This window comes from Anomaloglossus baeobatrachus, chromosome 11 (genome assembly GCF_048569485.1).
Source record: "Anomaloglossus baeobatrachus isolate aAnoBae1 chromosome 11, aAnoBae1.hap1, whole genome shotgun sequence".
Taxonomy (NCBI): Eukaryota; Metazoa; Chordata; class Amphibia; order Anura; family Aromobatidae; genus Anomaloglossus; species Anomaloglossus baeobatrachus.
Window position 1 is genome coordinate 8654870 of NC_134363.1, and position 17936 is coordinate 8672805.

General features: G+C 42.4%; 1 long non-coding RNA gene across 2 annotated transcripts in view; it reads right to left on the reverse strand.

Annotated features, from left to right (window-relative positions):
* LOC142256016 (uncharacterized) overlaps window positions 1–17624 on the reverse strand; it is a 29215-nt gene extending 11591 nt beyond the window's left edge. Inside the window, exons 1-4 of one of the 2 annotated variants that reach the window (XR_012727470.1) lie at window positions 17328–17624; window positions 11495–11685; window positions 8837–9060; window positions 4249–4332 (exon numbers count right to left, since the gene is read on the reverse strand). This is a non-coding gene — a long non-coding RNA (uncharacterized LOC142256016). The remainder of the gene's footprint in view (window positions 1–4248; window positions 4333–8836; window positions 9061–11494; window positions 11686–17327) is intronic. The other variant, XR_012727469.1, reaches the window with a different exon arrangement.
* Between the last annotated feature and the right edge of the window lie 312 nt (window positions 17625–17936).

Genomic DNA, 17936 nt, shown 5'->3' on the forward strand with positions numbered 1-17936 from the left:
CAGTGTATACAGTACAGTGGCAGCGCGACAAATGCCGGTGACATGCTGTCATGTGACCCAGAAGTTGCGGGCTGCCGCTGTACTGTATCGTAATGAATTGGCATGCGCCGCATCCTCCAAACCGGCGAAAATCCGGATGTGTGAAACTGGGCGGACATGCTGGAAATCTAATTGGAAAAGTAAGGAAGTTGGTTATTGCCGCCAGAACCCCTAAAATTGATTCCATCTTAAAGAGACATGCTGGGAAAGGAGCAATTGTTGATCAAGCCACTCGGTGGGACAGCACTTGTTTAATGACTGAGCGATTGCTTGAACTAAAATCATTTCTTATAGATATGGTGAACCCTCAAGTAACATTAAATAAAGGTAAATGGACACAGGTGGCTGAATTGAAGGAAATGCTTAATCACCCATTTACTGGGACTAAAAAATTACAAGCTGAGGATTTAACTCCTGGTATTTTCATAAGGGAGTGGAAGAACTTGCTATTTTGCCTGTCCCAAAGAGGAGGTTTAATCCCAGATGGCATTTCTGCTTCAATGAAACGGAGAGACACAGCTATTGGAAAATAAAATTCTTCTGGCAGCTGTTTATGTGAACCCAAGTCATCTTATACTGCTTGATGATCAACAGCTTACTAAAGGAAAAGAAGCTGTGAGTGAGGTAGCAGTTAGGATGAGCAGCTACAGGACTGCCGGGCGCAAGAGGACTTGGGGCCTGACAGTGCTACTGCTGCCGTATCTTCATCCTCATCAGATGAGGAGTTTAATGTTGACAAGTATTTGGATGACATGGAGGAGGTAAAGCGTTGCCGCAAGGAAAAAGATGTCACTCTGTCTCCTATAGCAGCAGATTGACCAGATTTCAGTAAAATTTTTCACTTGCTCTCAAAGAAATAGAAAAATTCAACCGTTCATCAAAACTGAGTGTGCATGAGGCAATTCCTTTATACCCGGAAATTGTTAGATATTGTTAGATGTTCCCATGTGGTTACGGCTTTGCCTCCAACCCAAGTTACTGTAGAGAGGCTGTTCTCCAGCCTTAACATTATTAGGTCAGATTCGAGGTCATCTGCGAAGGACGATCTAATGGAGGCAATTCTATTTCTTACAACAAATTCAGAGACTGCACAAATGTTATTTACTATGTTTTTGTTGAAAACTGTTTTTGCCACTTACATAGTTTATTGCATAGTGTTATTTTTATATGTGTATATATATATATATATAAAATCTATTACATAGTGTATTACATAGTGTTTATATATATATATATATATATATATATATATATATATATATATATATTACACTGTGTATATAACACTATGTAATACACTATGTAAGTGGCAAAAAGCAGTTTTCAACAAAAACATACTAAATAATAACAATTAGTATAATGCTTATATTTAAGTGAAAAATTTACTGCAGTACAATGTGAACATCAGACATTGAATCATTTTTATGATACAATAATCAAGATATTTAGATAGAACATAAAATATATTTATTTATTTATTGGATACAACTTTAGAACACAAAAAACTAAAATTGTAAATATGTAATACAATATATACAGTATATATATATATATATATATATATATATATATATATATATATATCTAATATATAAAGCTGAATGTGTCTGTGTGTGTATGTATGTATATGTGTATGTCCGGGATTGGCATCTGCACCGTCGCAGCTACAGCCACAAAATTTTGCACACTCACACTTCTGGACCCCGAGAGCATCATAGGCTATGTTTTGATGGGAAATTTTAGCCCCGCTCTTTACAGTTATTCACCAAAAAACCTGCCTCCATTCAAGCGAATGGAGCTGGGAGCCACAGTGCAGCCAGAACTTCAGAAGAATGCGCAGCCATGCCCTTATATGGAATGTTGGCGTGTCACAATGCAGCCAGGGAAAGAGACAGACACAGACAGGGAAAGAGGCAGACACAGACAGGGTAAGAGACAGACACAAAGAGACAGACACAGACAAAGAAGCAGACTGACATTGAAAGAGACAGACAGGGAAAGAGACTGACAGGGAAAGAGAGGGAAAGAGACTGACAGGGAACGTGACAGACAGGGAACGTGACAGACAGGGAAAGTGACAGACAGGGAAAGTGACAGACAGGGAAAGTGACAGAGACAGACGGAGAAAGAGATTGAGACAGACGGAGAAAGAGACAGAGACAGACAGGGAAAGAGACAGACAGACAAAGAGATAGAGAGAGAGAGACAGAGAGATATATACAGAGGGGGAGACAGACATTATAATTACATTTCTATCTATTTGTTTTGTGGTTTTTGTGTGCAGAACACATTTTTGTTAATACATTCTATTTTGTTAACAGCAGTTATTAACCCGGGTGAAGCCGGGTAGTACAGCTAGTATATATATATATATATATATATATATATATACACACATACATACACACACACACACAAGATATATATGTAATCTACTATATATTACATATTGTATTACATATTTACAATTACAGTTTTTTTGTGTTCTAGAGTTGTATTCTAATAAATATATTTTATGTTCTATCCAAATATTTTGATTATTGTATCATAAAAATTATTAAATGTCTGATGTTCACATTGTACAATACATGTTTCACTTAATTATAAGCAATAGATGTAGGAGTCTGAGTCGTGGAGTCGTGGAGTCTGAGTCGTGGAGTCTGAGTCGTGGAGTCTGAGTCGTGGAGTCTGAGTCGTGGAGTCTGAGTCGTGGAGTCGTGGGGTCGGAGTCGGAGTCGGAGTCGTGGAGTCTGAGTCGTGGAGTCGTGGGGTCGGAGTCTGAGTCGTGGAGTCTGAGTCGTGTAGTCTGAGTCGTGGAGTCTGAGTCGTGGAGTCTGAGTCGTGGAGTCTGAGTCGTGGAGTCTGAGTCGTGGAGTCTGAGTCGTGGAGTCTGAGTCGTGGAGTCTGAGTCGTGGAGTCGTGGGGTCGGAGTCGGAGTCTGAGTCGTGGAGTCTGAGTCGTGGAGTCTGAGTCGTGGAGTCTGAGTCTGGAGTCGTGGGGTCGGAGTCGGAGTCGGAGTCGTGGAGTCTGAGTCGTGGAGTCGGAGTCGGAGTCTGAGTCGTGGAGTCTGAGTCGTGGAGTCTGAGTCGTGGAGTCTGAGTCGTGGAGTCTGAGTCGTGGAGTCTGAGTCGTGGAGTCTGAGTCGTGGAGTCTGAGTCGTGGAGTCTGAGTCGTGGAGTCTGAGTCGTGGAGTCTGAGTCGTGGAGTCTGAGTCGTGGAGTCTGAGTCGTGGAGTCTGAGTCGTGGAGTCTGAGTCGTGGAGTCTGAGTCGTGGAGTCGTGGGGTCGGAGTCGGAGTCGTGGAGTCTGAGTCGTGGAGTTGTGGGGTCGGAGTCGGAGTCGGAGTCTGAGTCGTGGAGTCTGAGTCGTGGATTCTGAGTCGTGGAGTCTGAGTCGTGGAGTCTGAGTCGTGGAGTCTGAGTCGTGGAGTCTGAGTCGTGGAGTCGTGGGGTCGGAGTCGGAGTCTGAGTCGTGGAGTCTGAGTCGTGGATTCTGAGTCGTGGATTCTGAGTCGTGGATTCTGAGTCGTGGAGTCTGAGTCGTGGAGTCTGAGTCGTGGAGTCTGAGTCGTGGAGTCTGAGTCGTGGAGTCTGAGTCGGTGCAAGGGAAATTGAGGAGTCGGAGTCGGAGTCGAAGGTTTGGCTTACCGACTCCACAGCCTTGATATTAAATAGAAAAATGATAGTTATAAAATAATATTAATAAACAGAATAATAATATAAAAGATAAAATAAAGAAGAATAATAATGATATTAATAATAATAATAATAAACATAATAAATGTTTTGTGCCGGCTTCATCTCTCTTTTTACACATATAATAATGATGATCATTCCTTTTCTGCTCGCAGTATATTTCCATCCTGCCATTAACCCCTTCCTCTCCTTGCTGTTATTCAAAATCTTATTTTATTTTACCCTAAAGAATATGTAGAGACATTTTGTGTATTTTTTTGCATTATTTATTTCTGGATTGCAGGGATTACAGATCAGGAGATTACAGGACGGTCACATTTGTAGGCTTATATTGATGTCATTTATGAAGCCTGTGACGTCCATGGGGGGCGGCGTTTGGTGGTGACACGTATTATTAGCGGGGGAGGGGCTCAGTATCCGTCATAACGTGTACCACTGGCATATCTGTAATAGAGGAATTGCTGAATAACAACCAAGTAAACAATAAGAAAAATGAAGCCCAAAATGCCGAGTACCATGGCCGAGATATTCAGCCCCCGGGCGGTGGCGGAGTGCGACCGGGCGGAGAAGAGGTCATTCCTCGCTATGGCGTCCTGAGTCTGGAATAAAAGAAGAGAACGTGATTAGTGATGGTGGCACAGCATGGGAAGACCCCAATACCACCCATAGGGGGCACCATTGAGTGAGACCCCTCCTGATGGGGCAGCACAGCATGGGAACACCCCAATACCACCCATAGGGGTGCCACTGAGTGAAACCCCTCCTGATGAGGCAGCACAGCATGGAAGACCTCAATACCACCCATAGGGGGGCGCCACTGAGCGAGACCCCTCCTGATGGGGCAGTACAGCATGGGAAGACCCCAATTACACCAGCTATAGGGGGTGCCACTGAGTGAGACTCCTCCTGATGGGGCAGTACAGCATGGGAAGACCCCAATTATACCACCAATAGGGGGTGCCACTGAATGAAACCCCTCCCGATTGGACAGCACAGCATGGGAAGACCCCAATACCACCCATAGGGGGCGCCACTGAGTGAGACCCCTCCTGATGGGGGCAGCACAGCATGGGAAGACCCTAATACCACCCATAGGGGGTGCCACTGAGTGAGACCCCTCCTGATGGGGGCAGCACAGCATGGGAAGACCCTAATACCACCCATAGGGGGTGCCACTGAGTGAGACCTCTCCTGATGGGGGCAGCACAGCATGGGAAAACCCCAATTATACCATCAATAGGGGGTGCCACTGAATGAGACCCCTCCCGATTGGACAGCACAGCATGGGTAGACCCCAATTCCACCCATAGGGGGCGCCACTGAGTGAGACCCCTCCTGATAGGACAGCACAGCATGGGAAGACCCTAATACCACCCATAGGGGGTGCCACTGAGTGAGACCTCTCCTGATGGGGGCAGCACAGCATGGGAAGACCCCAATACCACCCATAGGGGGCGCCACTGAGTGAAACCCCTACCGATGGGACAGCACAGCATGGAAAGACCCTAATACCACCCATAGGGGGCACCATTGAGTGAGACCCCTCCTGATGGGGCAGCACAGCATGAGAAGACCCCAATACCACCCGTAGGGGGCGCCACTGAGTTAGACCCCTCCTGATAGGACAGCACAGCATGGAAAGACCCTAATACCACCCATAGGGGGCACCACTGAGTGACACAGGGAAACAGGACGCTCTCCCCCTGATTAAACCATTTCCTGACTATTTGTAAATAATGAAACTTTCTGCAACTTCCTATTTATTTCATTTCTTTCTCTTCTAGTTCTCTAAGATGGGAAAACGGATAATTTTGTCCTGACCGGATATTTCTCACAGATGAGGGTTTGTTACATTGTATCCAATCTATAGAATAAAACAAATCAACAGTAGAAATGTCTGTGATCTGCTGATACATTGTTACATTGTATCCATTCTATAGAAAAACACATCAGCAGTAGAAATGTCTGTGATCTGCTGATGGAGCGTTAGGCTATGTGCGCACGTTGCGTCGGAGTACCTGCAGTTTATTCTGCACGTTTTCCTTCCCTTGGTTTTTGACCAAATGGCTTTTGACCATTTTTTAGCGCTAAAAACGCATGCGTATTTACCGCGTTTTTAGTGCGTTTTCAGCGCTTTTTACCTGCGTTTTCACCTGCGTTTCTGCAGATGCGTTTTGTAGATCAAGACACTGAGAAATAAAGTTGGAATAGTCAAAAAGAATGAAAAAAGAGGAAAAAAAAGGATAAAATTAACTTTTAATAAAACTATATGGAAAATTATCAATTTTTATGAAATAATAGCGGTTATGCACATTTTAACAGAAAAATAGGTGAAATTTATTATTTTATAACTTTTAAATTTTCGGTTATTGTGTGTGTAAAGGAACATTAGAACCCTTTAATTTTATGCCAGAAAAGCATGCGTTATTGAAGCCAAAAACGCAGTGGAAAAGCAGGGAAAAAGCAGGGAAAACGCAGGAAAGTTGATTTTGGTTGCATTTTGCCATTTCTCATTGACTCCAATGTTAAGGAAACGCTGCAGAAATGGCAAAAACAATTGACATGCTGCTTCTTTGGACGCATGGTTTTTGACCACAAATATGCAAATTAAACGCTGCAGAAAAAAAAGCAAAGTGCAGACAGAAATTCATCTTTTCCCATAGACTTTGCTGGAAAACAAAAACGCATGCGCTTTAGCGCAAAAACGCTGCAGCTAAAAACGCTGCGGAAACGCGGGAAAAAACGCACCGTGCGCACATAGCCTTACATTGCATCAGTCTGGAGTCCACATTGGATACAATTGTAACGATTCCTGAGCTGTGAGAAGTATCAGCCTGTATGGATCCCCTGGGGCCCCCTGACCCATCACCCCCCAATATAAAAAAAATCTAAAGGGTGTAATAATGCCCCCTGTATTGTCGCCGGTGACCCCATTGTTCCTCCCTTTCATCTTTACCTTGATAGAGAAGACCAGGGCGGCTATCCCAAGGGGCAGACAGCAGAACAACATGTTCACTATGGACCAGGCAATGTAGTCGCTGTATGTCGGCTGAAGCGGAGGTGCGTGACCCATAGTGACCACATGGGGGGGCTGGTAGACCACGGGCTGTTGGGGTACAGGAGCGTATTGGTTGGGATAATGGTAGGCTGGTGCCATGTCCCCTTGGGCGTAGGGCAGTGGAGGTTCCTGGGGCGCATAGGGCATCGGAGGAGCTGACTCCTGGAGGCCGGGGTCTTGGATTTTGGAGGCATCTTCCATGTTCAGATGGGAGCAGAGGGATCAGCTGAGACAAAGCGCTGGGCCTCCTCCGCAGAAGACGAGGAGTAAAGAATAATTGTCAAAATCCGGGAACGAACGATAAGATTACACAGCGGCCACAACCGGACGTCGGCCGTAAAGAAACGGCCATTGTGAAACTACAGTCACAATCTCATTACACAACCCAGAAACAAATCACTAACTTTTCTACTAACGGTTTATAGCGGACCGGGGGAGGGGAGGTGATCGGGGCAGGTGGAGCGTTTACCCCGGGGTCCGAGGGTCCGGTCTGAACCCCCGGCTCTGAGGACAGGACACGCTCCATCGTCCCAGTCATTATTAACCTCAATGGTTCAAATGAGTCAAACATGAATGAACGTGGAGTCAGTGAGCGCAACGATGAAACGTGGACCCCAATAATAATAAAAAATCCGATTATTACCCGTGTATAATGTGTCCGGGGAGATTATTATTTACAACAAAAACAAACGCAGGAATCAGGTCTGAGACTGAGGAGGATTGCAAATTTCACAAGGAAATTCCTAAAATGTTTTTTTCCAAGTGGTCATTACCTCCTCATGCTCTAGATGGCGCTGTGTGACCAAAAACCAAAGTAAATGTCACACCCAGCGACCAGAAAAAAAGTCATAAAATTCTAAATATCCATCTGTAATTACCATAATCTGCTGTAAATGTGGAATTGCATTAAATAAATACTTACATATCACTGTGTACATACATTACATTACTAATACTGTACTGATCCTGTATTATACTCCAGAGCTGCACTCACTATTCTGCAGGTGCAGTGACTGTGTACATACATTACATTACTAATACTGTACTGATCCTGTATTGTGCTCCAGAGCTGCACTCACTATTCTGCTGGTGCAGTCACTGTGTACATACATTACATTACTGATCCTGAGTTACCTCCTGTATTATACTCCAGAGCTGCACTCACTATTCTGCTGCTGCAGTCACTGTGTACATACATTACATTACTGATCCTGAGTTACCGCCTGTATTATACTCCAGAGCTGCTCTCACTATTCTGCTGGTGCAGTCACTGTGTACATACATTACTGATCCTGAGTTACCTCCTGTATTATACTCCAGAGCTGCATTCACTATTCTGCTGGTGCAGTCACTGTGTACATACATTACGGATCCTGAGTTACCGCCTGTATTATACTCCAGAGCTGCTCTCACTATTCTGCTGGTGCAGTCACTGTGTACATACATTACTGATCCTGAGTTACCTCCTGTATTATACTCCAGAGCTGCATTCACTATTCTGCTGGTGCAGTCACTGTGTACATACATTACGGATCCTGAGTTACCGCCTGTATTATACTCCAGAGCTGCACTCACTATTCTGCTGGTGCGGGCACTGTGTACATACATTACATTACTGATCCTGAGTTACCGCCTGCATTATACTCCAGAGCTGCACTCACTATTCTGCTGGTGCAGTCACTGTGTACATACATTACGGATCCTGAGTTACCTCCTGTATTATACTCCAGAGCTGCACTCACTAGTCTGCTGGTGCGGGCACTGTGTACATACATTACATTACTGATCCTGGGTTACCTCCTGTATTATAATCCAGAGCTGCACTCACTATTCTGCTGGTGCAGTCACTGTGTACATACATTACTGATCCTGAGTTACCTCCTGTATTATACTCCAGAGCTGCACTCACTATTCTGCTGGTGCAGTCACTGTGTACATACATTACATTACTGATCCTGAGTTACCTCCTGTATTATACTCCAGAGCTGCTCTCACTATTCTGCTGGTGCAGTCACTTTGTACATACATTACTGATCCTGAGTTACCTCCTGTATTATACTCCAGAGCTGCGCTCACTCTTCTGCTGGTGCAGTCAGTGTGCTGCGCTGTGATACATCCTGTATTATGGTCGGGGTCTTGCACTTTCGCTTGTTGTGTACGCTGCTTCTTCTCTCCTCAGTCTCTTTTCTCTCTGTTGTTTCTCTCCTTTATGTAGCACAATCGGCCGCTTTCCTTTGTGTGATGTGGATGGAGCGTTTGTACTTTCCACCTGTAGTTTCCAGTGTAGCAAGTCTTGATATTAATATACAGGATGTACAGTGCCTTGAAAAAGTATTCACAACCCTTGAACTTTTCTATATTTTTCATGTTACAACTTATATATATTTCCTGGGTATTGTTTGTGATACCAGCGCTAAGTACAAGTATTAGTAAAGTGTAAGGAAATGATTCCTGGTTTTCTAAACATTTTAAAAATATAAATTTAAAAATTGAAGGGGATTTGTATTCAGCCGGCTTCCTCCAGGATTGTCCTGTATTTAGCTCCATCCATCTTCCAATCAACAGTGACCAGCTTCCCCGCCCTTGCTGAAGAAACGCCTCCCCACAGCAGGATGCAGCCTCCACCATGTTTGACTGTGGGGATGGTGTTTTCGGAGTGATATATTGTAACAGTTTTCCATGACAAATAGGGTTTAGCTTTTAGCCCAAAAAGTTCAACTTTGGTCTCATCAAACCATAGCACCTTCTTCCACCTGCCATGTAATTGAAGCAACTAGTGGTAGTGATACTGTTGCTACTCACAATTGCGATTCCTAATATGTGTCGGTCTTCAGCACAGTCACCTCTGTGTGATGATCGCAGCAGTAAGTTGTAAGATGTATATTACACTGCAGGTCTCCTCTAACTGGAAAATTAATCAATGCTAATGTAACAGAAGTCAAGCAGTGGGATGCCACAGAATACATCAAATAGGAGACACTAACACTGGAGTATACATCACATAGGAGACACTAAGACTGCAGTATACTGTACATCACATTGGAAACACAGAGACTGCTGTGTACATGACATAGGAGACACAGAAACTGCTGTATACATAACATAAGAGACACCAAAACTGAAGTCTACATCCCATAGGAGACACCGAGACTGCTGTATACATCACATAGGAGACACAAGGACTGCTGTATACATGACATAGGAGACACAGAAACTGCAGTATACATAACATAAGAGACACCAAAACTGGTCTACATCCCATAGGAGACACCAAGACTGCTGTATACATCACATAGGAGACACAGAGACTGCTGTATACATCATATAGGAGACACAGAAACTGCTGTATACATCACATAGGAGACACAGAAACTGCTGTATACATCACAAGAGACACCAAAACTGCAGTATACATCACATAGGAGACTCCGAGACTGCTGTATATATCACATAGGAGACACAGAAACTACTGTATACATTACAAAAGAGACACCAAAACTGCAGTATACATCACATAGGAGTATCTGAGACTGCTCTATAGACATCAAATAGGAGTCACAGAGCCTGCTGTATATACATTACATAAGAGTCACAGAGGGTGCTCTATATACATCACATTGGATTCATATATATATATATATATATATATATAGCAGTATCACATAGGAGTCTCAGAGACTGGTGTATACATACCATACGAGTAACAGAGACTGCTGTATTCATCACATAGGAGTCACAGAGGCTGATGTATATACTTCACATATAAGACACTGACAATGGTGTATACTTCATAGGAGTCACAGAGACTGTTATATACATCCCATAGGAGACACTGAGTTTGCTGCATACATCATTTAGGAGTCATAGAGACTGCTATACAAATCATAAAGGAGACACTGAGACAGTTTATATACATCACATAGGAGACACTGAGACTGCTGTATACATCATATAGGAGTCATCGAGACTGCTGTATACATCACATAGGAGTCACATATTACTCACAGAGACTGCTGTATATACATCACATAGGAGACACTGAGACTGCTGTATACTTCACATATGAGACAGACTGCTGTATATACATCACATAGGAGTCACTGAGATTGCTGTCTACTTCACATATCAGACAGAAACTGCTGTATACATCACATAGGAGTGAGAAAGACAACTGTATACATCACATAGGAGTACACCTAGTCTGCAGTATATACATCATATAGGATACACTGAAACTGCTATATTTATCACATAGGAGACACTGAAACTGCGGTATATACAACATGTAGGAGACAGACTGCTGTGTATACATCGCATAGGAGACTACGACTACCTCCTTCATCATAATGATGGGAGCATAGAGCGTCAGGACACAATTCTTCTTTGCACGCATCACAGGGTTAAGTAGTGAATGCTACAAGCGCATGTTACATTCTAAGGATAAATAAAAGGGTCAGAAAATAGGGCGGCCTCTGTCGGGGTAAATGACATTGAGAGCTGTAAACGACAGATTGGCCGGAGGTTCCCCACCCCTGATATAGGACATGGAGCATGTTGTGTCAGTAAAGCTCATGGTGTTTTTTTGCCCCCCCCCACCCCATCCCCCCATGACGCTATTTCCATACTCGGAGGTTTATACATTTTCTGAAATAAAATAATGTTGCATAAAAATCTTTATTAAAATAAAATCAGTGAGCGGAGACCTGAGTGCGGGTGGTTCTCCTGTCCTCTGTGCCTCTTTTCCTTTTTAATTGTTTTGGTGTAGATAGTAGTACACGCCAAATGCCGCTCCGCAGAGGATTCCAATTACCAGAGCTGCCACATTCAGATTGAAGGCCTTGCGGGAATTTTTGGCTCCAGCATTGGTGTCAAAAGCGTCATTGTTCTGTCTTGTCTGCAAATAATTGAGAGAATCAAATAAGATACATTCATATTATGGATAGAGGACGGGGCCCGGAGCCCGCTGGCTGCCCTGATATCTCCCATACACAGCACACAAAGACATGAGGGAGTTCTACTTTACTGAGCAGTGTAGCTGTGAATCCAGCAATGTCTGTTGTGAATGTCATCCGAGTGAGTGCTGGTGTGGAGCTCCCTCTGGTGGCCAAGAATGGTAATGAAGCTGAGTCTGAATCTGTGACCCACACAGGTGTTGGAGTTAATTGGGAATCCAGGAAATCCTATTGCAAATCAGCCTAGTGTATTTAGGAGAGCATTGTGCGCCTGGTAGCCGCCATTGATAATGCTTCCTGCCTGCTTCTGAAGATGTCTGGGAGTTTTCCCTAAAGTTTCTCACATATATTCTGTGCCTGAATCTACTCCAGATAAGTTTACTGTTTCTGTGCTTTATTGCTGGAATTGCACTTAAGGCTGTTTCTGCTTATTCCATTTGGTTCTGTGTTTGGTTTCTTGCATGTGAGAATCTGTCTTTCTGCTTCTGTGAGCAGGGTAGTTCTTCCAGCAAGAAAGGGAGCTTGCTCCCTGTACATGTTTGGATTATTTGCACTTTAGAATATTATTTGTTCTGTGATTTTGTTTCTTCTCATATCTGCAGTTCTGTTTAAAGTGTCTGGTACAAGAGTACCTAATATAGTGGGGGAGAGACTGTGTGGTCTCAGTATTTTTTTCCTATCAGGAATTTGGTGTTTTTTTGCAGAGTTTTTTGCTGGCCGCAATCAGTTATCTGTCCTGTCCTGTTCTATCTAGTAAGTCGGGCCTCACCTTTGCTGATCTACTGTATATTTTCTATCTGTGTATGTGTTTTCTTACATCACCATTGTTAAATGTTGGGGGCTTGCTATTTCTTTGGGGACTGCTCCGAGGCAAGTTAGGATTCCTCATTGCTATCTTTGAGGTGTAACAAGTTTCTCCGGCAGTGACGAGGTGTCTAGGTGGGTTAAGAACATCCCACTGCTACTTCTAGTGTTGTCTGATAGATAGGGGATTGCAGTCAGCTCAGGTTAAAACTACTCTTGGGGTTTCGTTTTTTTTCCTAATTAATGTTTTTTTTTGTGATCATCCACAGTTACCAGATCATAACAAATGTCATAGGATGAAACACTAGAATCGGCAACAGTATAGTGGCCATTATACAGAATTGTATGTGGATGATGGTGTATGTGGTAATATTAATTCTGCCTCCCCTTATTAGATTTTACTTTATGTCACTGAAAAAGGGCCAGACATGGGGTAAAAAAAGCTTAAAATTGGGGTCTAAGCAGCTACTGTATATCTCTTGCTCAGCCTCCTATGTTCTTAGATGTACAGTGGGTACAGAAAGTATTCAGAGCCCTTTAAATTTCTCAATTTTTGTTTCATTGCAGCCATTTGGTAAATTGTCATCAATGTGCACTCTGCCCCCCATCCCCCATCTTGACAAAAAAAAACCTGAAATGTAGAAATTTTTGCAAATTTTTTAAACAAGAAAAACTGAAATATCCCATGGTGATAAGTATTCAGACCCTTTGCTCAGACACTCATATGTAAGTCCCATGCTGTCCATTTCCTTGTGATCCTCCTTGAGATGGTTTTCCTCCTTCATTGGAGTCCAGCTGTGTGTAATAAACTGATAGGACTTGATTTGGAAAGGCGCACACCTGTCTATATAAGACCTCACAGCTCACACTGCAGGTCACACCAAATGAGAATCATGAGGTCAAAGGAACTGCCCAAGGAGATCAGAGACAGAATTGTGGCAAGACACAGATCTGGCCAAGGTTACAAAAGAATTTCTGTAGTACTCAAGATTCCTAAGAGCACAGTGGCCTCCATAATCCTTAAATGGAAAAAGTTTGGGACCACCAGAACCCTTCCTGACCTTTGCTCAGACACTCCTATGTAAGTCCCATGTTGTCCATTTCCTTGTGTTCCTCCTTGAGCTGGTTCTCCTTCTTCATTTGAGTCCAGCTGTGTGTAATTAAACCGATAGGATGTGATTTGGAAAGGCGCAGACCTGTCTATATAAGACCTCACAGCTGACACTGCATGTCACACCAAATGAGAATAATGAGGTCAAAGGAACTGCCCAAGGAGCTCAGAGACAGAATTGTGGCAAGACACAGATCTGGCCAAGGTTACAAAAGAATTTCTGCAGTACTCAAGGTTCCTCAGAGCACAGTGGCCTCCATAATCCTTAAATGGAAGAAGTTTGGGACCACCAGAACTCTTCCTAGACCTGGCTGTGCAGCCAAACTGAGCAATCGTGGGAGAAGAGCCTTGGTGAGAGAGGTAAAGAAGAACCCCAAGATCACTATGGCCGAGCTCCAGAGATGCAGTAGGGAGATGGGAGAAAGCTCCACAAAGGATGACGGACATTGATACATTATGGGTGGGAAAGGGGCAACAAGCATGTCTTTATACAATCAGTCTCACATCTTATGGAGAAACTGAGATTTAAGGGTCTCCTCACTCCATTTTATTAGGTTATAAGCCTTACTTTAAAACCCAAGACCAGACCCCAATAACAAATATAGACCCCAGACCAAACCCCACAAACTAAAACATACCTAACCACAGATCCCCTATATTAAACACAGACACCGACCAGATTCCCACAAAGTGATAGAGAGATGCCTTAAAGTCAAACAAATCCCAGAGAAGACCCCCAAAAACAAATACAGACCCAATACCAGAGCCACAATAACAAAAAGAGACCAAAAATCAGGGTTATACAGGCCCCACAAGTCCCAGACCGGACCCCCAAGAATTGATATAGAGGAGAGCAGAACATTTAAACTAAGAGAGACTAGAACCTCTAAACAAATGCAGCACTTATATTAGACCCCCAAAGAAATAAAGCCCCCAACATAAATACAGACCAAGAGACCCACTGAATAAATGCCGACCCCAGACTAAATGAACCTAGGACAGTGAGAAATACAAAGGAACAAGGAGAAAAGTAGTATCATTCAATGGATTGAAGAAGCAATGGATTAAAAAAGCAATGGATTGAAGAAGCAATGGATTAAAAAAGCAATGGATTGAACAAGCAATGGATTGAAGAAGCAATGGATTAAATAAGCAATGGATTAAATAAACAATGGATTAAAGAAGCAATGGATTAAAGAAGCAATGGATTGAAGAAGCAATGGATTGAAGAAGCAATGGATTGAAGAAGCAATGGATTGAAGAAGCAATGGATTGAAGAAGCAATGGATTAAAGAAGCAATGGATTAAAGAAGCAATGGATTAAAGAAGCAATGGATTGAAGAAGCAATGGATTGAAGAAGCAATGGATTGAAGAAGCAATGGATTGAAGAAGCAATGGATTAAAGAAGCAATGGATTAAAGAAGCAATGGATTGAAGAAGCAATGGATTGAAGAAGCAATGGAATAAAAAAACAATGGATTAAAGAAGCAATGGATTGAAGAAGCAATAGATTGAAGAAGCAATGGTTTAAACAAACAAAAGAGACCAGAACACCTAAACAAATACAGCACCCATATTAGACCCCAAAATAAATAAAGCCCCCAATATAAATACAAACCAAGAGACCCACTGAATAAATGCCAACCCCAGACTAGATGAACCTAGGACAGTAAGCAATGGATTAAAGAAACAATGGATTACAGAAGCAATGGATTAAAGAAGCAACGGATTAAAGAAGCAACGGATTGAAGAAGCAATGGATTGAAGAAGCAATGGATTGAAGAAGCAATGGATTGAAGACACAATGGATTAAAAAAACAATGGATTAAAGAAGCAATGGATTGAAGAAGCAATGAATTAAAGAAGCAATGGATTAAAGAAGCAATGGATTGAAGAAGCAATGGATTGAAGAAGCAATGGATTGAAGAAGCAATGGATTGAAGAAGCAATGGATTGAAGAAGCAATGGATTAAAGAAGCAATGGATTGAAGAAGCAATGATTTAAACAAACAAAAGAGACCAGAACACCTAAACAAATACAGCACCCATTTTAGACCCCAAAAGAAATAAAGCCCCCAATATAAATACAAACCAAGAGACCCACTGAATAAATGCCAACCCCAGACTAGATGAACCTAGGACAGTAAGAAATACAAAGGAACAAAAAGAAAAGTAGTATCATTCAAGCAATGGATTGAAGAAGCAATGGATTGAAGAAGCAATGGATTGAAGAAACAATGGATTGAAGAAGCAATGGATTGAAGAAGCAATGGATTAAAGAAGCAATGGATTAAAGAAGCAATGGATTAAAGAAGCAATGGATTAAAGAAGCAATGGACTAAAGAAGCAATGGATTAAAGAAGCAATGGATTGAAGAAGCAATAGATTAAAGAAGCAATGGATTAAAGAAACAATGGATTAAAGAAGCAATGGATTAAACAAACAAAAGAGACCAAAACCCCTAAACAAATAAAGCACTTATATTAGACCCCAAAAGAAATAAAGCCCCCAACATAAATACAGACCAAGAGACCCACTGAATAAATGCCGACCCCAGACTAAATGAACCTAGGACAGTAAGAAATACAAAGGAACAAGAAGAAAAGTAGTATCATTCAATCAATGGATTGAAGAAGCAATAGATTGAAGAATCAAAGGATTAAAGAAGCAATGGATTGAAGAAGCAATGGATTGAAGAAGCAATGGATTGAAGAAGCAATGGATTAAAGAAATAATGGATTAAAGAAGCAATGGTTTAAAGAAGCAATGGATTAAAGAAGCAATGGATTAAAGAAGCAATGGATTAAAGAAGCAATGGATTAAAGAAGCAATGGATTAAAGAAACAATGGATTAAAGAAACAATGGATTAAAGAAACAATGGATTAAAGAAGCAATTGATTGAAGAAGCAATGGATTTAACAAACAAAAGAGACCAAAACCCCTAAACAAATACAGCACTTATATTAGACCCCAAAAGAAATAAAGCCCCCAACATAAATACAGACCAAGAGACCCACTGAATAAATGCCGACCCCAGACTAAATGACCCTAGGACAGTAAGAAATACAAAGGAACAAGAAGAAAAGTAGTATCATTCAATCAATGGATTGAAGAAATAATGGATTGAAGAAGCAATGCATTAAAAAAAAAAAAAAAAGCAAAGCATTAACCCCTTCATGACTTCATGGGTCATGTAGCGGTAATCACCGTCGGCTGCTGCTGATGGATTCAGATGGCGATAACCCTGTGACTTCTGTCTTAAACGTTCATCTCAGCTCCACCACTGCTTAAGTGGCGCCATCAATAGCGGCTGCAGCATCTTGGTAATTACACAAACTCTTCGTCTGTGGTAAAAGCCATTTGTTTTTACCCATGAAACTATTTTTGTGCAAAAGTAATAAAAAAAACCCACAAACCTAAAGGATGCAACGATAGAGAAAAGGGAGGTCTGAAAAGTATAAAACCTTTAAAAGTAAAATTAAGATTGAAAAACTGAAAATTCTAAACCTTAATTTGCAAAGAAAGTTTAATAATATTTAATAAAAATAAAAATATGTAATATTAAGAATCTGGAGATGGGGTCTGCAACATCGCTGATAAAAAAACTTTACAGGGGTCTTTTCCTACCTGATTTTTTTGGTATTCTGTCGGCGGCCTCATCACCTACCTTGCAAGAATAGATCATGGCAGCGAATCCGAGCGGGCAGCAGCAGAACAGCATGCTGAAGATGGACCAGCACAGGTAGTCCCTGTAGCGGAATGGGACTGACGGCATCCTCGGATTCGGCACCACCCTACTGGCCAATGTTTGGGAGATGACGATCTGTTGAGTACTGTGTGATCCTTGGTGGCCGTGAACAGTGTACATGGGGGGTGCTATGCAGGGCACAGTGCAGGCTCTTCTGGGGGTGCGCAGGTGGAGGGTCTCCTGGTATGCTGGAGTCGGAGCTGCTCTGCAAATGTTAAAAACGACAGCCAAAAATGTGTCATCAATAAAACCGACCACACCCCGAAACGTCGCCTTATCTGAAAGTGCCACCAATTCTATCATCGCAGACACCCGGCAAATTCACCCTAAAACAGAAACTAACTCATGAATGATGATATTTCCATCACCGCTGCATTTACTCTCATTTACGTACAGTCATAGGGAAATAAGTATTGGATCCCTCTGGCTAACAAGACTTAATACTTGGTGGCCGTCCCCTTGTTGCCCACACAGCAGTTAGACGTGTTTTGTAGTTGATGATGATGTTTGCGCACATGTCTGGAGGGA